The 27,628-nt window shown below is 39.4% G+C and overlaps 1 protein-coding gene across 2 annotated transcripts in view; it reads left to right on the top strand.

Annotated features, from left to right (window-relative positions):
• Positions 1 to 27,628, top strand: part of ADCY7 (adenylate cyclase 7) — a 66,601-nt gene continuing 38,973 nt past the window's right edge. Inside the window, exons 1-2 of one of the 2 annotated variants that reach the window (XM_074839371.1) lie at positions 1 to 152; positions 21,855 to 22,007. The gene's annotated coding sequence lies outside the window, so the exon portion shown is untranslated. The remainder of the gene's footprint in view (positions 153 to 21,854; positions 22,008 to 27,628) is intronic. The other variant, XM_074839370.1, reaches the window with a different exon arrangement.

Below are 27,628 nucleotides of genomic sequence, written 5' to 3' on the forward strand. Positions count from 1 at the left end.
GCCACGCGCGTCCCGCCCTCAGCGCGCCGGGAGGCTCCCCGGGCCCCAGAGACACCTCAGGCGGCGGAGGAGGAGGAGGAGGAGGCGGAGCGCCCGGCCCCAGCCCTGACCCGCTGCCCCGCCGCTGCCTGCTCCTCTTCCGCCGGTCGCAGGTGAGAGATCGCGACGGGAGGGGGGGTGTCCCGGGAGGGTGAGGGCCGGGGGGGTCGCAGCCCGCGCTCGTGGAGCGGGGCCGCGGGAGCCCGCGGGTGGCCACCGGCCACCCGCGGGTTCCCGCGGCCCCGCTCCGCGGAGCACGAAATTAAAAGCGTCGAAGACTCAGTGGGTTTCTTGTATAATGGTTATTTACTACCCCTTATTACACCACTTGAGACACTTGGGAACAGCGAACAAATTTTAAGGCCCATAAACCTTTCTCCAAGTTTATTTTGCTCAGAAAAAGCAGGTTTGGTGAGCTGCGAGGCCTGAATAATTTACGTGTGTTTTCTGCACACTGGATGAATGGAGAAGTTATTCGCTGGGTTTGTCTGTTGCGTAGTAATGCACTCAAAAGCCAAAAGCTGACTATCCTGTTATGGGGCATTTTGGATCCTTTTTTGCTTGTACGTTCTTAGTACAATAGGGCTTTAAATTGCTGAAAAAGGTACTTAAATATCCAGGGTAAACTTGAAATATCTGCAGAAGGTTGGTTTGTGTCTTTTTTTACTGCTGAACAGGTAAGTCACTTCTGATCTCAGTAGGATGTGTTATGGCATTTCTATAACAAGTGAGCACTCTGTTAACAAAGAGATTATAACGCTTTAATACATGTAGTACAGCGTTTGATCATTATTGTTAGGATCTTATGTTTGCCAGTGGCAGATAAAGTCTATCATATAGCAGGGGCATATTATTGCCAGCAACCTAGAACCATACTAAAGTCTGATGAACTTGAGACTTCTTTTATGACCAGTAAGGATGTGGTCAGCAGAAGTGCTGAAGGCTGGCAAAGACACTTTGAAACCATTTTTGGACACGCAAAGTAAATACGTGGCGTAATGTTTGAATTTGTTTCAGCATAGAAATCTGCTTTTCTCCTGTTGGATATGTTAGGTTTTATTTGTATTGCGGTGTGCCTGACATGCTTGGTTGTGGCCCAAGACCATGCTGTGCTAAGCACTGAGCAAATATAAGGTGGGGGAAATTCATGCAAATGCATCTAAAAACTGTATTTTTGATTCTGAGGTGTTGTGATTTATTATAGGAAGTAGCGTCTTGTGCTGGATGCTGCAACATGAAAGTTTATTCTTAGTGGGAAATACAATGAAATGGTACCTGCATTAGTGACCTTACTGCTTTGTGCTAAGATTCATGATGTTTGTAAGAAAATGTGGGGTTTTTTTAGAAAAAAAGGAGCTCAGAACTTAAAAATGAGCTTTCCTTTAAAAGAAAAAAAGAAAAAAAGAGAGAGATATGGACTTGTTTACTTTATGTCTGAAAAGAAAAAGTACCACAAAGAAATTCTATAGCTATTGTATAGTTTGAGGATAAATAAAAATAAGGTGGTGGTGTTTAGGTTTTTTTTAACATTTTAAGCAAACAAGATTCCAAGAGAGAAAGTTTCTAGGAGGATTTAATGATTGTGCCTAGGTCAGAAATAAATAAATAACCAAACAGTGTGGTGATGTGGTTGTGTGTGTGTTGGGGGGATGGGGGTGGGTGTTGTTTGTTGGAGTATCCTGGCATTTCAAATGTTGAAGTCCTGATCTGGAAGTTTTCGTATGATCCTCCATACGTGGAAGAAGAACATGCTGCAGGTCTGTGTTAAGACCTGTCATACAGTGTACTCGTGATATGTTTGTGTGTATTGCGAATTAACTCTTGAAAAAAGTCTTCATTGCAGTGGCTGACATTAAAAGTGGTATTTGCCAAAGTCACCGACACATTGACCGTTTCCCCTTATCCAGAAATGTGGAATGGAAAATGAGGCGTATGTGGCATACCACTCTGAACCCAGTGAGCCAATACTGATTTCTGATGGCCATTATAGCATGTTATTTATGCTTCCAGAAGCCATTACTAACAGCAATTAGGCTCATTGGGGGTTCTTGTAAAGCAGCCATTAAACTTCTTAATTTTTTTCTTAATGAAGCTAATGTCAGCGCCATTAAGAGTAAACAAAGAAGATACTTCATTCCCTAATGTATGTGGATATTTATGTTCTCATGGCTTGCGCTAAGTGAAAGAGCAGGTGCTGGTTGAGAGCTAATTAGTTTAGGTGTTAGCCTAGAGACAGATGATCATTGTCTTCTGTTAATGTGGATGTTTGTGTAATTGCCAGTTGCTCTTAGATTAAAAAAAGAAAAAGACAATATCCCCCATGGAATTACAAAAAAAATCTCTGAATTCTTAGATTTATTCTCGGGTTACATCTTTGACTTGCATTTAGCATTACAGAATGTATCAAAAGGACTTGTTCTGATTTTAATTTATTATGAAGGCTGTAAAACATAGGCTGAAATACTTCACCCAGTGATTGCTCCCTCAGTCTTGCAGCTTGTGTTGAAGCTACATTTTATCATTCTGGAAAAGGATCCAGTCTACCTGGATTTGCTTGGTGTTTCGGATTAATAAAATGTAATAGTCAAACTGCACTAAGCATCTGCAGGGCTTGTGTATTGAAAGTGTCATTTGAGACTTTTTCTATCTAGAAATACTTTTTTGCGGGCAAATCAAAGATTGTTTTATTATCATAAGGAATTAACCAGGGAATTGAGGTGTGTAAGAGCAGATAGCCAATGGAATTGGTGTTGTCCTCTAGGTTACAAAGAGTGGTCTGCTTCAGTGCTGCCTTGGCTTGCCAAGGTGTGAGGATCCGTATTCACTAGCAGTGAGTGTGCGTTGGCTGCTGACGGTGCTACTCTCTTGTTTCTGGTTGTCTTTGGGGCTGGATTTGATGCTCTGTGTGAGAAGCATCTGTGTTCAGAAGCAGTTCCAAAGATTTAGGCATACTCTTAAAGTGGAGTTACAGACCTTACTTAAAACCAAAAAGGTTTTTCAGATGAAAACTGGGAGCTGGCTGAGCCAAAGATCGCTCTTTCCCTCTCTAATTAGAGCCCAGTCGGTATTCAGATTCTTAAATGCAGTCTCTGTGAAGCACCATTTGAGGAGCTAACCCCGAAAACTGCATAAATAGGGAGATAATCTATTATACTAGCATCTGAAAAGTTTCAAGATGATTATTTGCTAAGCTGACAGGATGTTACAGCATGAAATAGTTTGTAACCACTGTGCAGTTAGATCATCTATTAAAATAAGGAAGTGCAACTTCTTCCTTAAATCATTATGGTAGACTTCATGAATAGTCAATGTCTTGTGTTTGCTGAAAAACATATTTTATATTTTACATCTTGAAAACAGTAAAGACATAGATCTGGGATTTCCTCATACTCTTATTTAAAAAGCCACAACATTTTCACCTGGAAAAAATGCTGTCTGTAAAAAATAGGAGTTTTATAAAACTTTTATCTCATAATAAAAACCATTATCATTGTTATCTCCAGAGACTTGCAAATCACTTTAAATAACTGTTGCTGTTGCTTGCCTTTTGCCTTTTATGCCATCCTATCTTCTCAAGTCACCTCGAGTAGGATCCAGGCTCTGTCTTGCGGGCAGTCCTTATGTGCAGGCAGAGGAGCAAGCAGTACATTTGATCTGTCCTTTGGAAGTGTTTGTCTTTCCTTAATAAACATAACATACAATAGTGTAAATATGCTGTAATAATATTTTCTGCTCATCATGTGTAGGTTGCTACTGCTGAGTGTTATCTTCAGAGTTTGTAAAATTAAGGTGTAAAAGGTAAAATAATTTTATCTAGGTTACTGAAAGATAAATGGCAAAATTTAAGTAGAACATGGGGCTGCTGTTCCTTTTCTAATCAAGGCATTGCTTTACCTCAGTAGCTTGGAGTTATGACATGAGTTTGTGTCAGAATGTATCCTTCAAACCTACTCATTCTATGTAGCTCGTTTTCAGCAGCAGTGTTATAAAAATCAAATAAACCTCCTCTCCTGTGGCAACCAGGCTGCTCTTTTGAGTTTTATAGCACAGGCCCTGCAGTTCAGAGGCTTCAGGTCTGCTGGGGCTTTAAAGACGAAACAAAGTCAAAGCTGGCTCTCATGTGAGGCAGGGCTTGAGTGTACCACTTTCTAAGAGCTTCCTTCACAGCTAATGGCCAAAATATACCTCTAACAGGTCTTCTGGAATCCTCATTTCAGCATTAAAAGTAGCTTCTGGTCTGTAATTAGAGAGAAGGAACAAGCAGGGTGTCTTTAACTTCTGTTTCTGGGCATAAAACTAAGTAAGTAAGTATTCTAGTTAAAAACAGAAATAGCACAGATTAGCAAGGCTGTAACTAACGGCATAAGTCGGAGAAAGGTGACAAGTTTCTTTGAATGTGTCTGGCTCTTACCAGCAACTCCTCCCTGAACTGCCCCAGTGCTATGCCTATGTCTGTGTTCGCTGTAGCATATATACCTTTGCTCTGCTCAGGTAGCTTGCAGGGCCTTCTGGTAAAGGTAATTGAATGAGAGAATTTTCAGGCTCATTCTCCTGTTTCGTGCATCAGAGTTTGCTTAAGAGTAGTGATGGGGCTTTGTTCCATCTTCTGTTCTGTATGACACAGAAACAAGTACTGTTTGACATGTGAGTTGTCATTCAGCCCACAACAGGAATGTGTTTTTCTGAGATGCTTAGCAAGTATAGCAATAATTTTTTTTTTTTTTTTTTTTTTTATAATGCTGCCTTGTAAATGGCTGGTTATAAAGCTGCAAGCATACCTTTGTAATATAATCAATATGAAAATGTTTTAAAAGGGCTTTGATTAAGTTGTAAGGTCTTAAGAGTACATGCTTTATTTCAAGGAAGGAGGCAATATACTAAGTGTTTTATAGGTAGATAAATGTAGAAATAGTTTACATGTGACTGTTTTTAATTTGTTACTTTTCACTCTGAAGTTTTGTTATGACTAATAATGATTAGTTAGCATTTCAATGAGTTGAATAAAATATTTCAGTAAGATGCTCTTCATTTGTAATATAGCCTGGGTTTTAGTCATTATTTACTTAATGTTGAATCTGTGATGTTTTCTGCTTTATTTATTTATATAAAAATACAATACATTCATACTAGGGCATACATTCCATTTCAAGGAACTAGTTGATGATCAAACCACCTAGCAGTGACTAATTCTTACTTGGATACCATTTTCCATCCAAGTAACCAAAACAAGGATGCCAATAGAATGACAAAGCACATGGAAGGGCTGGGTAATGAGTGCAGCTGGGAAGGAGCTGTCAAAGGTGGGTTCAAACAGACTCAGCTCACTGAAGTTTATTCAAAGTCAGCTGAAATTAATGGGAACGGGCAATAAAATTCTGATCATTTAAATGCCAGATATTCTTAGCATCTGGCTCATGTCAACCTGAGTCCATCTGTTACGGTATTTGAGGCAGGATCTGCTTGCTGAAACAAGCACAAACTTAGGCTGTGGGGGGAAAAAACAGATTGGGTCAAGTTGAGAGAGGATGAACTTTGTACTGGGGCTTTTCTGTGTGTCTCCATCTTTTCATCTGTTATTGCCACTGAGCTTATGTGGCACTGAATCAAAAAAAATAAATTCCAGTAGCAGAACAGAATTTCGGTTTCAATTTCCTCGTTTGAAAGGAAGCTGGGGTATGGTTATCAAAACTTTCTCACTTCCTGACATTTTCTGCCTGATCTTCTGCTCCTCCTTTGCTGGTGGTTTCAGCCTGCTGCCACGGAGGTGGCTGTCGTTTCAATGCCAAGGAAGCAAACATTTATATATTTGTGAGATACACATTTATTGGAATAAACTACAATAAATGACAGAAGATGTGAGAAATGTGCATAGTCATTACTAGTACATTTTAATCAGAAACTGGGTTTTGAGGTGAAAATGCTTTAAAAATTCTTATCACGGATAAAGCCAGTGAATCAATTCTGATGTTTTAATTGTGCTAGTTCTTAGTGTCCTGCTTATTCTATGTGTAGTGCATATACTAGTGTATGTAGGCCCTGTGCGGTTTATTAGAAGACAGGAGAAAAATAGAGGCAAAGACTACTTCTGTGGATTTATAACTTGTAGGTTATTGGCCTGATTTCTTCCTGTCCACCATCAGAAGGGAGGGTAGGCCTTGCGGGGTGTGTGAGCCTCTTCCCTCTTGTTGGGTCAGAGGAGCATCAGCAGTTCTGCTTGCGAGGCACAAAAACAAGCGGGCACGTATTGGAGGCTAAAGCTGTGCTTCTGAGGTGCACCCTGCCGCGGCACTGGGCAGCGGTCAGGTGGGGGGCAATGTGCCCCCTTAGTTTGACTGTCCAGACAGCTGTACGGCTGGAGCTCTGATGGAACCTGGCTGTGCGTGAACCCTCTGGCAGTGGACTTTTAACCCCCAAATCCTTTTTCTTCCTCTAGAATTGACATAATCTGCCAGTCACTTTGCAATCTTGTGAGCTGATTGAGGTTTGGGGGTTTTGGGGGCCCAATTTTGCTCTGTTGTGAAGTATCCATGTAGTTCGTGAATTTAACAGGTTTTTTTCAGTAGGAGCTTGTGTATTTACCGGAGGGCACAGCTGCTTTTGGGAACGTCCTGGGAACTTTAAATTCATTTCTGCTAGTTATGTAAAAATGACTAATGATGGCCGTGTAAAATATTTTTTTTCCTAGAAATATTCTTATATGACTTTGAATATAAGCACAGGAGTAAGTGCAATGAAGGGTGTGATTTTTATGGTGTAGCTAATCTGGTTCAGCGAGCAGCTGTCACTGAAAGCGGGCATGCCGCTCGCTTCCTGCCCCTGTGCTCCCACCCCTCCCTGAAGTCAGCACTGGTGCTCATCTGACCTGCTGGTGAGCTGATTCATGGAACTCAATGGGCAAAAAGCTGTTTTTTTAATAGGATAAGCATATTTTACAGTCTGGGGTTTTTTTGTTTTGTTTTTTCCCCCTCTTTCGGAACAGAACAACTAGGCTAGAGGAAGTGGCAAGAACATACTGTTGAACTTCTGGACAGACAGGCGGGGACGGTTCCCTCTTCAGTGGTTGCTGTACTGTAAAACTGTGCTCCTAGTTATACAAGTAGTAAGTTATACTTCTGCAGACATGCTGGAAAAGTGTTTTGATTTGAGGTATTGCCAATTGAATTATTAGCCCAATTTCAGTACTTCTTAAGAAAAAGCTCTGCTCCTCTGCTTTACTTGTACAGCAGGAAATGAACATGAAAATATTTCACTGTAGTGCTTTTTAAAAATCACCTATAGTTTTTTGCAAGTTCCTGAAGAGTATCCTGTTTTGGATTTAGTAGTTTTTACTTTTTATTTTTAGTCTGCTAATTGTAATACAAAACCAGTTACAAGCCCCCCACTCCCTTTTTCCTCAGGATGCTGCACTTCTAAAATACATCAGAAGATGCATTGTAGCGCTATAGCGACAGCTGTGTTGGCATATATTGTGTTTCGCTAAGAAAGTACAGTGTTATTGTATGTAACATAATAATACAAAATTCACAGCTGTTGGAAGGTGGTCAAAGCTAGGAGTTGCTCTGAGAAAGGGAGAATTTAATTTGATAACAGTATAAACACCACATTCAGCTTTCAGAGAAATAAGAAAAAAACGCAGTATAGTTCCTTTGTGAAAACAACTTGATGCAGTTCTTACAGTGCCACAATAGGCAAAATTCCATGTAGGGAGTTTTATTTTCCCCGGTGAGCTGTCATGTTGATTACTTGCATGTTCAGAGTTCACATGCAGAGTTGTAGAACATGATTTAGTGACACAGGTTGTCAGTGTGAGCAGAACTGCATGGGGGTGTTAATTGCTTCTGGTCAGGTGCAGACCAATAAATTAACAATGTTGCTAGATAAAGGAGATTAAATTGCAATTCATGAATAATTCATTGGAAGAATAAAGGGGGAAATTTTGCTTTTCAAGAATCTGGGCAGATTTAGGCAAGAATTTAGAGCTGATCTTATACTGGCTGTGTGTTCCATAACTGTTTATGAAGCATGTTTACACAGGGAATTTGGATGTAGTTGTAGCTAAACTGGTTTACCAGAGTAAACACTTGTTTTACATGTTGAATTAATTTTTGTCCTACATTTATGCAGGCTGTTGTATTTAGAAATGTATTCTGCTGTACTTACTTTGAACTGCATTGAAATACAGATCCTTAATTAGTGATGGTTAGGCTTTTCTTGGAGTTGTCTACGCTGCCAATAAAAATAGGTATGTGTATATATAAAGATACAAATACATGTATATGTATAAATAAAGAAAACTAACAGAAGTGTCATTTCTGGAGGCTACAGAATCTAAAAGACACTGTGCTTGTTTCTTTTTATCTTTTGGGATCGCTTCTCATCATGATCTGTGTATCAGTATCCCCAGCATCATTCTTTGGGCTTGTGCATTTACAAATGGATAACCAATGTTTTAAGAAGCACTTGCCAAAAAAACCCAAAACAACCAAACTTATTACTTGCTGGTAAGTCTGAGGAGTGCTGGCTGTAGAAAGTGTGGGAAATCTTGGAATCGGAAAGCTGGAAATTGGTTAATTTGCTTTCTCATTTAAACCAAGGCAAGCAGCAAGGCAGCACTTCTCCAGTGCAGTGCATTCAGCATAGATTTCAGCACGCTGAATAACGTAGTGTTTCGTTGGAGTAGTTGGGAAGAGGGTGAGGTGCTGCAGTTCTTACATGCTATAAAACCATTCTTGCTAGAAATAGAGGGGCTTTCAAGAGGGGAAAAAAGTGAGTTGGTGGGGAGGAGGATTTATTTGATTGGCACTGAGTCCATCTGTGGCACTGCCCTCACAGAAATGGGATAATTGAGGGTTGCAGGCAGAGGAGACCTAATTGTGTTGTATAACAATACTACAGTGGACCTAGGAAAAACTTGTCCCAATTCAGAGTCAGGCTAGATTAGCGATAACGTTGAGATGGGGACTCTGGAGGTACCAAAAGGGGGAAGGCAGCACATGTCTTCTGGAAACGTGGTGTGTTTTAAAAGCACTTTTGCATGCAGCTACCTAACACATTGAAGATCAAATTGTCCAGGAATATTTTTTAGTTGCTGTGACCTGAACCCTGCTCTCAGAGCAGTGGCCTAGCAGTGGGCAGGGGAAGCATGCAGACTCTGAGTGGGGAACAACTCCATCCCTCTTTTCAGTGCTGTGGTTGAATTTCATTTAATAAGTTCTCCTCTTCTATGCTAGTTAGTGGTGTTATGACCCTGATTCGTGCCTTCTCTGCAAGACACCAGCTAGCTGTGTTTGTGTCAACCCTGTATGTGAGTGCTTTAAGCACCTTGGGGTTCTGGGTGTTGCCTCTCTGGGCTCACTCACTGAGCCTGCACCTTGGGAACCACTGCTCTGGACCTTATAATCACTGCTGACTCTCTGCATCTGTTTGAAGTAAACTTCTCCGGAGTTCCATCCGCTAGGAACACTTAACTCTTGGAGGCATGAGAGAGCTGACGGTCCCAACACCACATAATTAGTTGTGGGGGGAATTCTTAAAGCAGTTTTCCAGGTGATGCTGGAGATTGCTGGTCAGTGCAAAACAAACTATACTGCAGGGTGTTCCCTGAATCTCCTTTCTCTGGTGTGTTGTTTGAGATTTGGCTGATGCTCTCCAGGGTTCCCATGTCCCTGTTCCTGTACTTGATGCCCCCAGCGCAGGCTTTTCTTTGCTCTGTGAGAGGGATCCAAGCAGACTGTGATTCTCTTGCCGTTCCCTCTGCTGCTGTGTGCCCTCTGGTCAGTCGCAAACCCTTGGGTGGTCTGTTGTGTGGTTACCACACAATTTAAGTTCAGACCTGAAAAAACTCTTCCTTATAGGTGCTAACCACCTGTTCTGTTAGGGAACAGCCCAGGTAATTGTGGATGGTCTTTAAAGATGTCTTGTTCAGCAGCAGAGGCTGACTGCCACTCCTCCCTCCTTGCAATGCCATACAACCAGCCCTTCCTAACTGTGTTCCGCTTCCTGAACAAAAATAATCTTACTTTTAAAGAGCATTAGTAATGTCCAGCTGAACTTCAGAATATGTATGTAGGTTCCTGTGGCAATCATAAGGAATTTGTGATTACAGAGCAGCACTGCTTAGGATAGCATTGTTTCCTCACCCACTCCACAGAAGTGTATGTAGTCAGGCTGCGTGTGTATCTTCTAACATAAACGTACATTCTTACATCAGGGGAGCAACTCAGTAATTACAGCTGTGTTAGTTTTTAGACAATAACTGGGCAGGTAACAGATCTGCATTCGGGCAGGTAACAGATCTGCGTTCTAACCCGAGATGATGATGACTGTGCAAAATGTTGCCAGCGAACAAGATAAAATGCCTTAAATATCACCTGTGTGTAATGTTATCCTACATAAGGTAAATGTGAGACAGTTTATCCTACTTGCCTGCACAGGAGGCTGTGAGTTTGTACATTGGCTGTTACTGTGGAGATTTTACATGCTATTAATCCTCAAGTTTTAATCTAACTACTAATAATTTATTTGTGTAACTAGGTAGTTTTTTCTTTACTATGGTAGCCTTTAAAAAAAAAATCTGGATAATTTGATAATTTGGACAGACTGTAGAACACAAACTGCATTGTGTGCTTTTTGATTGGAAATAATACCTGTGTCAGAATGATCCAAAGGTACAGTTTTATGTAATTCTAAGCTGCTTGGGATGTTTGCCTGTATTCCCATAAACTATTCATTATTGTTAATTCTTTTCTACGCTGATGTATAGCTAACAGGGTGAAAAGGTAGGCAACAGTGATTTTTACCTACCTGGCCTTTCTCTTGTTTAAAAAAACCCCCAAATCTTATTTACAAGGTAGTAACCTGGCAGGGAGCACCCTCAAAACTTCAAAGCTGTAAGGCTCATTTTTCACTTGCCTTGTGAATTTTGATCTATTTTTGGCCTAAGTTTAGTTTTTCTCTGCGGTCAAGTGCTAAAAACTTTGTTTAAAACACAATTTTGTGATTTCTAAAAATGTCTGCTATCATTAATATCCCGATAAAGCACTAACATTGTGAGCCAGCAGGTTAAATCAGTCCTATAACTTCCTTCCTGTCTTAACAGAGAAGTCTGCAAACTTTTCAGCAGTTTCCTTGAGCCTGTGAGTTACATTTTTACGTATATTTCCCTATAATGAAATATTAATTTTAGATTTCAAGCACACTAAATGAAGGAGTATATGGCTAAGATTATATGCTGTGCTTCTGGAAGAGGCCATATGGTTTTGTATTGAGGCAGTTACTTTTGTACTTTACTGTAGCTTGTTGTCCAAGAGACCAATTTCTGAAAAAGAATGAGAGGTACAGCCTTTTCAAAGTAGGAGTGCTGAACGTCCACTTTTATTGATGAGCTTCCTGGCTTTTCTTTTGTTTGACTTCTGCCAGAATGAGAATACACCTTTTCTTATTTGGGATCTCTTGACCTGGACTTACTATGTGGTCTGAGTTCCTTGATGCATCAGCCACTGAATCGTCCCTGTTCCTTAGACTGACCTCCTCTTGATTGTTTCTGTAGAGTCATAAAAGAAGGGCATGTGGGGAAAGTCACTCAGGTGCTTCTAAGAGGAGCAGCCATCAGGCCAAGCTGTAAGCGGGGAGGATCAGACCTTGGGTCCAGTCTGTATCGGCTCTGGGGAGGTCATGCGCGGCCGCAATCAGAGTTTCTCAGGAGTAGGGAGGGCTCCGTGCCGCAATCTGACTTCACAGCGTAAGAAGAAACTTTAGAATTGCTCATGTATGTAGCGGTACTTCACTCAGCATTATTTATTGCAGTTAGGACTTACATATTGCTTTTTGTTTAAATTATAGGTTTCTAAACACATTTTTGTGCTAGCTTCCAGGCTTCATCTCAGCCAAGGGAGGAAACTTTAGGGGAAATTTGTAATCAAACACCACTTAAAAGAATTGATGTATTATTATATTTGCTGTCGTGAATATAATTTTCTGTAAATCTTAATATTTGTTTATTGTGGATGATTTGAATCCGTGCTTTATGTTCACAGTACAGGTTTAATTCCAGCTGTGATGTTGATAAAGCAGACATCTAGTATGCACAGTACATGTAAAATATCTCTTGTACTAGGGATGCTTTTACTTTTATTCTACTCCTTTTGTGCATCATCCTAAGAATTCAGGATTTCATAAATCAGTGTTTTGGGTGGAAAGGTCAGTGAATGTTAGTTTCTACGTTCATTGTCCCTAGCTATTGTCTAAATACAAAAACTTTTTCTAAATGCTTTCTTAATTTATGCTTGACATCTGCTACAGACAGTGTACAATTTGTTTCCTCATGGGATGCTTTTTTCTTTTACCCCACTGATTTTTTTTGAATATTGCTTGTACTGTTAGTTTCTTGCAAATCTGCTATGTCTCCTGCACATACCTGTTTTTTAAACTCCATCTAAGCTGAGAGTTTGTGTGAAAGGCAGTCTTTTTCTATGCTTGTCACTGAACATACTCAAGCAGTTGTGTATTTTTGTAAAAACACTGTGGAGCAACTATAATGTTTTGAAACTTCAGTTTTGACTGTATTTAAATTTATTTTCTCATCTGGTTTTTGTGCTTGTATATGCTTATATGTATACTTTACCAATAATTTAATCACTTTTTGTTTAGTCCAACATACATGTGCCTGAATACATATATCATCAAACAGTAACTGCTTACAGTAATTTTAAGGCGTTGATAAGAATTTTTTAACAAAAATACATACCAGACATTTTCACTTAGGTTTTTCTCCTTTCCCTTCCTCATTTCTGATTTCTTGTGGTGTCTGTATGACTAGGCTTAACATGGTGATAAAGTAGAAGAAGTCTGGGTGTAAACCAGTGTTCTATGATTTAAATAAATGTTTATGTCTGTGTGTAATACGTAGAGTAGTTAAAAATGTAGATGTGCCTGTTTTATGTGTGGTTTAGGTCACTGAAGGGTTGCATATGGCTTATGTTTTTTCTTACCCTGAAACATTTGCCTGTTAGCTCCTGGATGAAGTGGGCTGACTCAGTGATAGATATGAATACAGGTTTGGTCATATTGTGCGTTATATTGTATTTCAGTGGTTTCTACTTCATCTGTTAAATTTTTGCCTTTGAGTTACATTCTCTTTCAAGCATCGTGGTATTTCATAGTGAAAGTCAGTTAAGTAACTTAATTTAAAACCAACAGAAATGTCTGAGGGAAGTGTTACTGTAAAAGTGGGGTTTGGATTTATAAATATTTGGGGAGTGTCTTACTTCAGAAACACTACACACAGGTAAATGTTTGTGGCTTTTTTGTTTCTGTCTCATTGGGAACTTGTATGTCTTTCTAGACTGGTAATCAATTGCAAAAATACTTGCTTTTGAGATTTGCCTAGGGAAGGTGTGTAAGATATGTAAAATATGTATTATGAACTGCAGAATGATCACAAAATGATTGATATTTTTTCAGTTTGTATGCTTAACTCCCTTTTGACTAAAAATGTGAGCTAAGCCTTTTTGAATAGTTCTTTTTATCTTGAAACTCCTTCGATTAATCCTCCTGCCTTTCCTGTGCTTGAATACAGATACTTTTGGTGTACATCTTGCCATGCAACAGTTGTAAATTGGAAATAAAGAGCACTTTTTCCCCCCACGTGAAATTACTGGTTTTTTAGGTAGCAAACTTTAAGTGTGATTTAGTGGTGGAAGCATGATTCTGGCAGTCAGATGATGTGAATAATGTTGGTAGGGTGATTCTAGCAAGTCGGATGTTTTTCTGGCTTTTTCTTTCTGCAAAGTGTTGATAGAAATAAGAGTACATGAGGTTTTATTTACTTATCTTGGAGGCCCCCAGACAAAAGTGGAAAGCGTTCTGGACATTAACAGTAATTTGGCTGCTGGAAGTTGCCCAAAGTACTGGCAGTATGTTCTTACTCTTACTGAAAAATAAAGTAGCAGTTCTCTATTTATTTATTTAGTAAGTTGTACTGGGTCTGGCTGAGCCTGAATTGTTTTTCCCCTATAGCAGCCCTCATGGGCTTGGATCCTGTTGTGAAAGTCATCACTTCTAATAGCACAGTGCCCCAGGGACGGCATTGACTGGCTCAGTACTGACTCAGAGCCTAAATCGTTGACACTGCTCATCTAGAAAATGATGCAATTATGACTCTCCTCCCTAGTCTGGGAAAGCGTCTTGGATCTCCTCATTCACAGCTCCAGTTCTCAGAGATGGGATGAGCCAGTCTGACTGGAGTGAGTCTTCTCTGCTTGTGTATATTTATTAGTCCCGTTCTTTAAATTCTTGAATGTTTCCCAGAGATTATGGACTGGGTATAACTGAACTATTAATGGCTTTTGTCAGGTGTTAGAGAATTACAGACCACCCTGACTACTTGTTTAGCAAAGACATTGAGAGGTCTGTTTTCCCCCACGAAGTTGATCTTTTGTGTTGCTGGCTCTTGCCTAGCATCTGTCCAGGTTGTCCCTCGTCTCAGGGCACATGTGGGAGCACAGATCCTTTCTGCGATGGCTGCAGCAGCATTTCCAGGTGAAGGAGCACCTTCCTGCCGTCACCTCCTTGTCCTGCCTCTGCTCCACAGCTGGCTGCTCTCAGCTGTGCCAGCCACACTGCCCACGAAGCTGCACTGCCCACAATCACTGACCCCATCTGCCTCTTAGGCTAAAAGAAACAAAAGCTAGGAGACACAAATGGTTATTTTTGAGCTGATCTGACTGCATGTGGGCCTAGAAACAGCCACATGCACGTGACAAAAGAATGGTGTGCTGTGGTGACACGATAGGAGCTAGTGGTAGGGAGGAAGAGGAGGAGAAACTTGTCAAGCAAATATTACTGGAGAAGCCCATGTTGCAGAGCTGTATCCAAGACCTGTGGGTTTAGTTGTTTAAAATAAGCAGCAAAAGTTTCCTCTCTAGATTTCTGTTCATTAAACTAATTTAAATTCTGTGTGTAGGGAGGGTGGTGATTTCTGAATAAACATGTGTTTGCTGTGGTAGATATTTGTATTTTAATACATCCCTGGTAGTGATACCTCTCACTTCACACATAGGCCCTTCCCCCATTATAGTAGGGTTTGTTTGCTTGAGCAAAAAATTTGGAAATAAGGATGTGATGGTAATGGTGCATGTGTCAGCTTGAACCGTACATAAAAAAAGTAGTGGTTGTGTTACAACTGCGTGAAAGGAATGAAAGGAACTTCATGATTTCATCCACTGTTCTGTCTTGCCATTGCTCAGAGATACTGATTTCATTTGCTACTGAAAAAATTGGCGTTAAATGAAAGATTCCCCCGCTTCTGTAACTGAATTTACAGCACTGATTCACTGTGGTGTTTTGGTAATTGCCGTGTCTGTCAGTGGGAGTTGAAGGACTGACATTCTGCTATCCTTCACATCATGCATTCTTTAGTTATATATTTATTTTTTAAATGTAATAATATTACACATTAACTTAATTATTATTTTATGGATATTTAAAGCCCAGTATTGTGCTTCCTACCACAGCTGAACAGACATTCTCCTCCAGGGATTGTATCAGTTTCTGGAACTATGAGATTAAAGGCCATCAAAAGATTTAAGTGCCAATGAAGATGTTTACTGTAATGCACTGTTATAGTCTAGAATTATTTGTGACTTATAAGCCTGGGACTACTGTATTCGTAAAATGTCTTGTGAGCATTTATTTTGCTGGCACCTTTTGTGTGTGGATGATGATATTAGGTCAGCTCCCTCGGGAGAGAAAAAAGGGATACCACACACTCAGAGCCAGCCAGCCAGCAGGAAATCTGTGGGAGAGCCAAAAGCTAGAAAACGGGTTTTGAGTTCTTTACTTTAACCACAGTGGTCGTCCTTCTCATACAGGGGCTAAGGGGTTCAGAAGGTTTTGAGAATCTGTATGTGCACAGGACAGAAAAATGGGATTACAGGCAAGAAAAATACCTCTGGGATTTATTATGCTTTAACCACAGGATGTGGTTATTGAAATAACGCTCTTGGGTTTTTGGCAATATTTGAATCTTAGGCCTGCTCTTAAACTGTGCTAAAGAACTTCAGTGAAAGTTAAAAGTAACCAGAATTTTGAAAAGCGGGGAAATGGCTGTGACACTAGTTAAATGGGTGATTTGTGCTTCTGCAGGTGCTCCCTGATATACCAGGTAAAATTTGGCCAGTGAACTATCAAGCCTGGGTTCTCTTCCCAGATCTGCTCCTGAGGTGTTTCATAGCATGGGTTTTGGTTGAGCACTTTCCCTATGTGTAACTGCTTGCTTTCTCCTTGTGTTTCTATGTAGAATGTGAAGTCTTTGAATCATGGGTTATCTTTTAGGAAACTACCAGCAAGTCAGATCTTAGGGCTATGGCTTAAGTCCATTATTAGTTTGTATTTTGTTGGGGTATAGTGTTCATAAAAACTCATTTCCTCCCTCAACATCAGAAGATAAACTCAGGGATTTTATGGACGTTGTATAGTTAATTACATTTTCATTAAAGGATATTGCTTTTTCTCACTTTTGAATGGTTACTTCCTAGATTGTAATTTCTGAATTTCTGTCACTTTTAATTTTTTATCTCATTATGCCATTTGATCTGCTTATGGATGAATAGTTAAAGTCCACTGTTGCATTATTAGTTTGGCACATTTTCTGTCTCCTTTGGTTGATCCTGTAAGGTTTGAACTCTGTAGTGCTTTTCACTTAGGCTAGTTTTGGTGTAAATCCCTGTCACTACCAACCCTGTCAAGGTACACGTGCAAACGAGACAGTAGTATGAATGTGCTGAAAGAGAGCTTCAGATAGACCCACGCTGAGTTACCAAATAGCTTCCACTGAAGCTGGAGACCTGCAGCTGCAAGAGAGGAAACACTGTATGCTTTGAAACAGCCTTGTAGTAATGATGTTTCTGTTGTTGCATTTTCTTATTAAAAAAAGTTGCAGTTTTAGATAGGAAATAGTTTAAATATGATCTACTGTTTCCTAAGTTCTTAATTAACTTCTTGTACCAGGTAGAAGAACCCTAATTACTGCAACTGAAAACCACTCCAGCAGTGCTACGTAACCTTTAGACCTGTCAGACTAAGAAAGATTGTACCAGAAACTCCCGGAGCCCTTCTTAGCAGTACTTCTAAGATTGTCTCTGCATGCATGTGTGTTCTTACTTCCCTCATCACAGAATCAACTAGGTTGGAAAGGACCTTGAAGATCATCTAGTCCAACCAATCATTCAGGAAGCAGTTCTTGCATTAATTAAATACTACTCCCAAGAGACGAGAAACCAATCTTTGTGTAGAAATCCAGTTTTCTAGGTGTATCCAGTGGAGGATCTCATCTCATGTGAGTTTATAAGACAGTGGTAACCAAGTTCAAATGCAACAAGAGGTAAAAAGAAGGGAAGTGAAGGCTGTTCAGTGAGTTGTAACGTACAGTCAGCATGCTCCTTCATGGTATAGTTTAGGAATTTTAAAATCCCTTTTATGGGAGAAATCGATACACTCTTGACTCTCCTGGTTTTCAGTGTAATTTTGAAGTTGGTATGGGAGAGGAAGTAGTGCCAGTTTTATCTAATGTTTGCTTTGTTCTGACCTTCTGTTTTGTTTCTGAGCATTTATATTGTTTCTACAATAAACTGCCTTGGACATTTCTGAATAAAGTAAACTTTAAGCATCAGTTCAATTTGTATTTCCTTATGTATCATTTAGGATAACATGGAAGTGATTTTTAGAAGATCTGTAAGTGTTAGCCAGGCAGTAGAAAGAAGCATCTTAGTATCTGTAATAATTTTAGTTTGTTTATAAATTATTGTTTATTTTAAAAGGATAATATGAAATCTATTTTAAACATTTCTGAAAAATATTGAGAGTTCTTAAGTATGGACTACATGTAGCTGAGAGGGAAATAATTTTAGCGGTGTTCTAAAATGGTGTCTGAAGGATCTGCCTGTTAAGATATAGTTGAAGTATAGCATGGTATTTTAATAATACAAATCACATTTTTGTTTTAAAATACTTTTGTTCAGTCACAGATATTGTAATGAAATGTGATTTTTACAGATTTGATATAAAATACTTGAAATATGTGTTGGGAATACATTATGCCACTATATTTTGCCCAAAAAGATTTCAAATGAATGTTAGTATTTCAGTTCAGAATATTAGTGAAGTCATTCAGAAATTATACAAGAGACTTGTGTAAAATATTTCACTTCTCAGTGTAAATGTGATTAATTTGAACTAAATTAAGATATTTCTACAATTGTGGATATACAGGATGAGCATTCAAATTAGGACTTCAGCAGTATTGGTGTTGCTGTTATGCCTACTCTCAGAGTAAACTCTTGAGACTTGTGGCAACTTTATACTTTTGAGTTAATAAATAAACTAAGTAGATAACCAGAAACCGTTGGTGCACTGCAGTGTTTCTTTACAGAGGTTTGTGGAGGTGTCCACTGAACCAGTCAGAAAGTCTGAGTAAGGATAGTGTGAACGCTTCTGAAAATAGTAGTCAAAGCTGTTATGGTTGATATTTTCTACTTATGTTTAAAAAGTGAAGCTACTGCTCAGAATACAAAGTGTATCTCATAACTGGATCAAAAGAAAAAAGTGAAGGGGACTGCTTTTTTGAAAAAGAAAAAGGAGCCAAAACTGATGTTTTGTTAACTTCTGTATAATTTCTATAACGACAGTGAAATCTGGATTGCCACAGTTTATTTAATATGCTGGTGAATGATCAGTGAACAGATGTCTTGAATAAAACTGGGAAGAATCAAACAATTTTGTAAGTCTTTGCTCTAAACGAGTTTACTTTTGGTGAAGTATGATAAATCCGGGATTTTGTAATACAAAAATAATCTTTCTGGAGTTTCTGATATGTGAAATTTGTTGTTTCTTGAAGCTACTGAAGTCTCCCTAAAGTTAATCAAGAACTCTTGTCACGTCCTACTCCAAGATTTTTCTTTTGTTTTGGGTTTGAAGATAGTTAATAGACAGAGGTGTTAATAAGAAGCAAAAGGAAACCCTTTTTTTAATACTGTAGGGTTTTTTCCACTTTTGACCAGTTTTAGCTTGATAAAATTTAGATACTTTAAAAAACCCCCCCAGTAAAGTAGGTCTGTGCTGCAGGTGCAGCATTGATCCACCAGCTCAATACTGCGCAAATAACAATTTGGTAGGTGTGAAAAGCAACTGTTGTTACAGCAGCAAGGTGCGGTGCTCATAATGTAACTGGTTAAATGTTCTTCAGTCAAAATGAAAATGGCCTGCAAGCTGTTGCTACGGAAATAGGTGCCTGTGGTTAGTGTTGAATGCAGAGAGGTTTGTCTGTCTTGCAGATCAAAAAATGGCTCAAAGTCCTTAGTCTGTGTATCGCTTCCGGAAACTTGCTGCTTCTCAGCAGACTGGTCTCTGTGCCTCTGAGGAGCTTCAGTTACAAATATAGAGATAATATTTTTTTGTTTTTTATCCCCCCCCCCCGCCCCCTTCCCCTTACATTTTGATGTAAAGTATTTCTGTCACTTGTTATCTTTGTTGATAAAGTCTGTGTATGATAAGAAGCATACTGTCAGGACCAGATCCTGAGAACACTTGTGAGGGAGCAGCTTGATCCCTTTGCAACTAAAGTGAATTTTGCTGAAACCACGACAAATTGTTTATCGAGGGCTCTGGCAAAAGTTACGTTTTTAGGGACATCTTTAAAAAATAAAATAACTTTTAAAAAAATCAGTGAAACTCTGTGAATTTGGTATAGTCCTTAAATTATTTCTCTAAAAGCTAACTAGGTACATTGCAAGTACAATTTGTTACAATTACACACCTTCAAAAACGTTGAAAACAACAATTCTAGATCCTTTAACTCCTCTTCTAAAATCTCTGAAGAGTGTTGTTTCTGGGATGATTTTTAAAACCTGTCTTGGTATATTTTTCTAAAAGGAATTATGTAATTTCTGGGACACCCTAACTATTTGGGCATCCTACTCGTTTTCCCGACTGAATACCAGTAAACTCTGGCCCAGTATTGCTCTCCAGACAGCACGGGTTGGTTTCAAAGGAACATGAGGCATCTCTGCTGATAACCAGGGACTCATCCTTTATACTGGATACATAATAAGGTGAAAGTAACAAAGCAGCTTATTTGGGCATTCCTGACTGAACACGTAACAGAGGTTAAACAAAGTCTTATTTTTATCTGATTTACACACGCACAGACACAGCAGATTTGTATCTGCCTTTTTAGATGAACTCTGTGAGATGTCTTACTGTTTTTTCCTCTCATCTAGCTCCAAAGCTGCCAGAAGACTGTCAGGATCTTGACCTTTTTCTTAAGAATCATCTTCAGTTTCCAACCAATTTTTATAAATACTGATGCCTGTTGGGCTTCACTAGGTGGAGCTAACTCCTGGCCAAAAGGTAATGGGACTTGATCACAACTGTCCCAGGGCTTAGGTATGAACTGGATATTTAACCCACTGTGACAGAATGGAGTGCCTATTTTGAGTGCTGATTATAGTTTGTATATCCTAGCAAAAAACTAACATAAAATTACTATAGGTTTATTTGAATTCTTTTTGCTCTGATTTTGTGCCAGATTATTTGGCAGTTTCACTTGCCTTTCGGTTTCCAAAGTGAGTCTGTGGTGACGGAGCTTTGGGGTGAACAGCCAGGTAAATGTTCATACGTTCCCTTCCCAGCACAGCTGTTTAACTTGTATCAGGTTTCCCACTGACATCTTAAGTCCAATTTCCTGCTCTGGGCCTCTCCTCCTCCGGGTCATTGTTTCAACAGTGCTGTATAACCATTTACTTCTCTTCTTGGTTCCTGTCCCTGGTGAGCATGTACTGGATCCCAACAATGGCTAGTGAGCACCCATGCCTCCTACCAGTGCCTGGTACTTTGCTGAGGTATTGAGTTTTTTTGGCATCTTGTCACATCAAAATAGTTGTTCCCACAATGCATGTGAAGATGATAAAGTAGGAAGAAAGGAAGACAAAGCCAAGAGCTGTTATGTACGATACGGATTCCCCTACTAGAGGGCTGGTGTGCTAAGTTCAAGGATGATAACCTGACCATGTCTTCTGATCATCTGCCTACGTGGAGATACAATTTTCTGTTCATGACATCATAGGAGTGTGCCTTTCTGCCCTTCTCATGCTCCAAGACAGGCAAACCTAGTGGGCAGAATATCTTCGTTTCCATACTAACAGTAAATAAGTCGTTATCCAGAGCTGCAAGGTGCAGGGAGGGAATGGATTTGGTTTTTTTTAACTGGTTTTCCTGCCATATTGTCATATTCACTGATCTGTGATCCAAAATCCCAAATATTTTATACTGGTTTGAATTATACCTTGTTTTATTTAAGTTTTTCTTCTTGGGGTGGTTTTTTTTTAATTGCTGATATTTGATCTAGTGTGTAATAAAACTTACTGAAAAACTTGGGGCTTTCATTATCAAGAATGCTGTAAAAGTTAGTAAAACGTTCTTCTATTTTTAGCAGAGTATCCTTTGCTGTCACACAGGTCTTTCTGGAAAAGCATTGGGATCAGTTAGCATAAATGTGATACCCCTCATCAGTCTTCAGCCTTCTTCTCAGACATTTCCATCTATCATTAAGTATTTCAATCAAGTTACATTCGTACTGCAGCTTGCCATAGTATAGTTAAGTACTCTTTCTTCTATTGATTGTTTGGGCAAAAGGTTTATAATATGTGGAGACAGAGATTGATGTGGAGAGTTTTTCTTCCTTGAACTATGAGGGGAACAAATAGAAGCATTGTTAATGCTTACAGTGGTCCTTGGAGTAAAGATTCCCTGTCTTGTTGCAGGTTGGTGCATGTGATATGTCAAAAGATTTAGTGTCAAGGATCATACCGGAATGGGCTGCACTCACTCTACTGCAGGAATTTCAAAATGATCGAACAGACCATAGCAGAGTGGAGAAATACAACTTCTGCCGACGAATCCTCTGGCCTGTAATGGTAAGCAAACAACAAGCATGTGTGTTCTGTCAGTAGTCTCATTAAGATTTAGGGCCATAAAACCCCAGAATAATCAGTTACGCACAGCTCAGCGTTACAGTCCAGGTAAAAAGTGCTTTCTCGATGGCTGTGCACAGGCCTGGCGGTTGGTTAGATACTGATCAGCGATAACCTTCACTAGGGTAGTGGCTGCCTACTGCGCTATTTTGAAAAGTTCTTCTGTGGACTTCATGTTGCTCTGAGACAGTAACTATGTAGCTTTTTAGAAAAGTGACTTTTGTCATATCCTGAAGTTTTGCTATTAACTAGTTCTGTTTTAATACTACTTAACTGGATTTAGTATCAGCAAATCCAAAGGATAAAACTGCTTAAGGAGAATTTAATTTGAAAGTGTATCTTCATTTTGGCTGTTGCCAGGTGAGATACCCATGTTTCCCTTGGCAAGTCAGTGCTTTACATGGTGCAGGTTTCCAGTAGCCTGTTGGAGTTGGGAACAGTAGGGCTGGCTGTCAAGCAAAGCTTTGAAAATGGTAAGATGAAAGATAAGATGAAATGAGAAGAATGATAGTGACTAGATCTGTGTTCAGACATTCTGTTATCTTGGTAGACTGTCAAAACTTAGCATGGAAAAAAAAAAATCCAGTGAGGCATGTTGGTTGTCTGTGGGAAGTTCTCACTGCTTCTGCATGGCTCGGCTCTTTCCATGATCCATGATCCAAGAGAGTTTACCCAGGCACTCATGAATGTTTGGTTCATATGGCATCATCTGGATCAGTAAAAAACATATATACAACTCCTAACAATTTTGAAGTGTGTGTTACTATCAAGTGGGACTGAAAATAGAAGATTTCAGAGGTTTGCAACCCATTATTGTTGTTTTATTTCCAAATGGGTCCACAAATGACCTAAATGGTCCTAAACCAAATGTTACATTTTGGAGAACTTTGTGTGTGTGTTTGACTGCTGTTGTGTCTTGAAGTGGGGTATGACTGTAGAAACGACGCTTCTATTAGAAGCATAGGTATATCTCCTTGGTGGTGTTTTTAATACCTAACCTCCAAGGGAGGGAACTTCCTTATTGCAAGTGTCAGTTTGAGTTTTTTTGGCTGTGAAGTACGGATGTGGTGGTGTAACAAATGTTACATGGTTGATATGTGAAGAAGTTTGGGGAACATTCAAATTCCCCTGTAATAACTAGTACATAGAAATTAAATTTTTAAAACATGTACTTGATAGGACTTACTCTTGAAGTACTAGTTGTTAAGTAAAGGGGGGATTGGATTTAATCTGTCCCCTTCCTCCTTGTTTCATAAATAGTATGAAGTCTTTGCTTTCTTAAAGGGCATTTTTTAACTTAACAAAAATATTTGTACTGTATATCACCCTGCAGTACACTGCTCCAGGTACTGATGCATAATCATGTTCTTTCCATTGTCCATCTCTTGGCCTTGGGCTGAGGTTTATTTCCAAAGTGAGATTGCCAGTGGGTCTGTTTGCTTTGGGAGGAATACTAATCTGGAGAATGATACAGATGATACTGTCGAGTAAGCAGAAATTCAGATAGAAAAAAACATTTTGGCCTTTGGCAGCAGACACAAGTGATGTTATTCTTAACATTATGGTTTACTCTTGCATTTGGTTGTGATGTGTGTCAAGATCACTTTAAAAAAATACTTGGTCTGTAATAGAACTCTGTACTGATAAGAGTATGGTAGGAATGTAGTGCTGATTTATGCTTTGAGCAACCTTAAAGGTCTGTTACCTACTATTCAGTGACACATTTACAATGTACATGTCAATGTTAGTTCATCCAAAAAATTAGAGACTGGGGAAAAAAACAAAAAGCCAGAGAAACCAAAGTTGTTGACGTTGGTATGTTAGTTGAATTTCAGCTGCCTGTATTTCTACTCACTTTAGTACTGTGGAAGTATTGTAGATAGGAGAGAGAGGTTTTTATCTTTGAGCCTCCCTCTCCGCTTTACTGGTGTTAGTTGGACTGAACCTAAATAGCAAGTGATTTCTTATCTTGCTTGGGACAGGTTTTATCTGCTCCCCGCCCATAGCGTGGCCCTTATCCCTTGCCATATTGTGATTGCACCTGCTCTGTGCAAATAGACTATTTACCCTAGAGGTAGGACGGATGCATTTCTATGTTGACCTGTAACACTCTCCCTAAATAATTGAGACACGGAAAAAATAAGAGTAATGTGTGATGCCCATTACACTCCTGTTCACAGTGATCTTTTTTTGATGTGGTTTGTTTTTTTTTTCTTTTTGAACATCTGTTGGCATATCTAGCCAGAGTTAGAAGAGGCAAGTTACATCCTTGTACTCTGCTCTGTCACACCAGCAGTCTGTGCTTGTTGATTGCTTTACTGAGCTAGAAAAGCTGAGGCATATTTAAAATATTGCTATACAAATGAGAGAGATTTCATTCTAGATATAATTAAGTAATTATATTGAGTTTAGGAAGTCAGCCTGAGAACTTTTGTTCGCCTTATGCTTATAATTCTGTATCCTAAATTATAATGTCTGAAAAAAACTCGACAGTTTAAACATACCTTTCCTGAAGTGTTTTTTTTCTTACTGCTGATTTCAATATAGGCAGTGTGTTACCTAGTGTAATACATTTCTTTTTTCCTTAAAAAAAAAAATCTGAAAATATCGGGGATTATAACTTCTGTAAAAATCAGGGGTATTCTAGCAGAAATTACTGAGGCTTACACACATACACACACACTTCATCCCTATTCCTATCTCAGCTGAAACCTCTATTTTTCTCCATAGTGTTCAAGTTAAATATTCTGGGTTTCAGGGGGGGGGTTTCCTGCAGTTTATATAGTCTAATATTGTGGGATTTATTTCTATAAATAACTGTACCAGCATTCTGGTTTTGATATAATTAAACTGAAATTACAAAATGAAAAGCTATCCTGACTTCTGAGGCTGGTGTGTTCAAAGACATAATTTTAAACAGGTCACTGAAAACTTAAAGCATAAGTGGAATATTGACTTTTGTAGTGGTAAGTTCAATTTTAAGCCAGCTAAAATCAGAAAATCTATCTGTAAAATTTGAGAGGGAGTCTGAGAATCATGAAATAATCACACACCTTGGACTTCGAAAGATGGAAAGCACAGCTCGATTCCCTTCTGGTGTGATATATCTTTTTACACCCTGGAGTTTGCTGCTTATGAAAATCAGTATTATAAAAGGACTCCCCCCCCCAACCCCCCCATCCCTGCTGAGCCAGACCCAGGAGTTAATTATAAGGCTTAATAGATTTGTTGGTTAAACCATCATGTGTTTGCACAATAAACTACCTTAGAACAGTAGTAAACCCTCCCATGTAATTCAGGTGCATCAATCTGGTTATAGGGATTCTTCTTTCTTTTTTTACTAACGTAGTTTGTGAGCTAGTCTTAAATTACACATCTTCAGTTTCCTGAGCTATCTTCTGTCGTCATTTCTCTGTCCTACCTGGATCAGTAGCATAAAGATTTCTTTCTGTGACTGTAATCTCTTTCCTCTTTCTTAGGCTGTGGACCCGTGCGGAGTGATGAGTCAGTTTAACAACTCACTGCTGCCCTTGCTTTCCTATTTGTGGTTTGCCTTTCCTTTCCAAACACCGGGCCAGCTCCAGACCTTATCTATACCTCTGCTAGCTGTTGCACTCCACCAGCCTGACAGAGAAGTGACCTGACAAAAATAGCTTTCTGTTGTATTTGGTGAATAGGCTCCAAAGAGAGCCCGGCAGGTGCAGGAGGTGGGTGCCTGGGCAGGGAGGCGGTGCAGCTGGCACAGGATGGGGGGCCGCGTGAGTGAGACCTTCTCCTTTGGGTGCTCTGGGCTGGCTCTTGGGCTCAGGTGTTTGTGAAACCACAGCCTCTGTTACTTCCATCTTCCCTTTCTATTGGTGACTGCAAAACTGTTTTCAAATTACATAACTTGTCATTCCTATTTTAAAGGCTATTGTAGAACAAATGCCACGAGAAGAAGCAATGTACCGAAATAAGAATGTGAATTAAAAAAGTTCAGTTTCAACACTTTCTTTGCAGTGTATTTAGCACTATCATTGCTGTGGCTCTCAATGTTCAAGGGCACAGCCTAGGTGATATAGTGTCACATTTTACCCTGATTGTTCTGACATGTGGTGGGATTTCTTCTGCCTCCTGATTTTTCCCAAATAACAGACTACTTGTTTGTATTGATTCGGCTTTTTTATGTAAATACAATTTTGAGTGATGATGTGTTGAAGCAGGTATGCTCGGTTTTTGTAAGAAAATAGAAGGTAAAGATAAGTGAGATTTTTCTTATCTGAAGAGCAGAAAGAGTTCTTCAGAAATTAAACATAATTAAGGAAGGTGAAATTTCACATGAAAACCTTCAAAATATATGTAAAAAAAAGTTTACCTTTGTAAAGAAACTTAGCTGTGCACATAGTATTTACCACTCCTAGCAGATGGATCATTAAAACACATCTGCTCTCCATTTAATATTTTTGTATGAGTAGAAAAAGCTAGGGTGACTGCAGGCTAGCATTTGAAAGCAAAGTCTAAAAGGAAGAAGTGTTGTCTTTAACATGAGTGGTATTTCCTGTGGTGTACATTCAGATTGCTAACGTTCATTTCCTAGACTGAATTAGTTGTGGAGTCCACTAGACTGGAGATTATTTTTGCCTGAGATTCATAATTCATCTACTAATCTCCTTCAATTATTCTACTGGATGTTTATAGATTCCCGAGTCCATTTTAGTATCTGCTAATGGGTAATTACAGTCAGCAATCATTCTTGTCATGGAAATTGCTAAAGTAATTTCAGAAACACTGTTGTCATTTGTGTGGAAGAAAAGATGGAATGGAAATCAAAACTGTACCCTCTGTCGTTGGTGCTGTATTAGTTAAAGATGGAAAAACTGGTTCTGCTTGCTTTTGTGCCGCAGTTATTGTGAGGAATAAGGCAATGTGTATCACTTGGTTCTTGCTATTAAGGTTTGTTTTAATATTTCATGGGTGAGACTGCTTTTTAGTAAACAGCTTTAGGTGAACAAGACTTGAGTCCTTGGCAAATTAACAGCTAAGTGAAAAAATACTTTAAAAATTGTCCAGAACGTTACTGTGGATGTGTTTGTGAATACATCAGTAGTTTTGAAAGTTGCAGAACTGCAACATACTTGGATCCCCTTTGGAAAGCATTAACTTGGTCAGTAGCTGCTGTGAATAATTCTCCCAAGAGAGGGAAGAAGACGTGATCACTGGCCGTCTGTGCGTCCTGTTGTGTGAGCTAGAGCGGGCAGGAGGGTGCAGGTTTACCAGATCCCCTCCACAGCCTGTGACGCAGCTAGCACCTGAAAGCTGTTCAGCTCTGCAAATACAGAGAATAAAGGAGGGCCATCCCAACAACCGCTTTGTTGTTATCAGTCGGATTTTTGTATCAGGTAGCACATTCTTTCTGTTGCTTCACCTTTCATTGCCAGGGGGACGAACACTCTGTGCCACAAAAGAGAAGTCATTGTGATGAGTGGCTTTCTGCCCTGCTCTCTCGATGCCTTCAAACTTCTCCGGTTTCTTCCTCCACCGTCTGCCCTCGCACTGCTCCTTGCAGACAATTGCTGGGGAGGAAG

The sequence above is a fragment of the Strix aluco genome, chromosome 14 (assembly GCF_031877795.1).
Source record: "Strix aluco isolate bStrAlu1 chromosome 14, bStrAlu1.hap1, whole genome shotgun sequence".
Taxonomy (NCBI): Eukaryota; Metazoa; Chordata; class Aves; order Strigiformes; family Strigidae; genus Strix; species Strix aluco.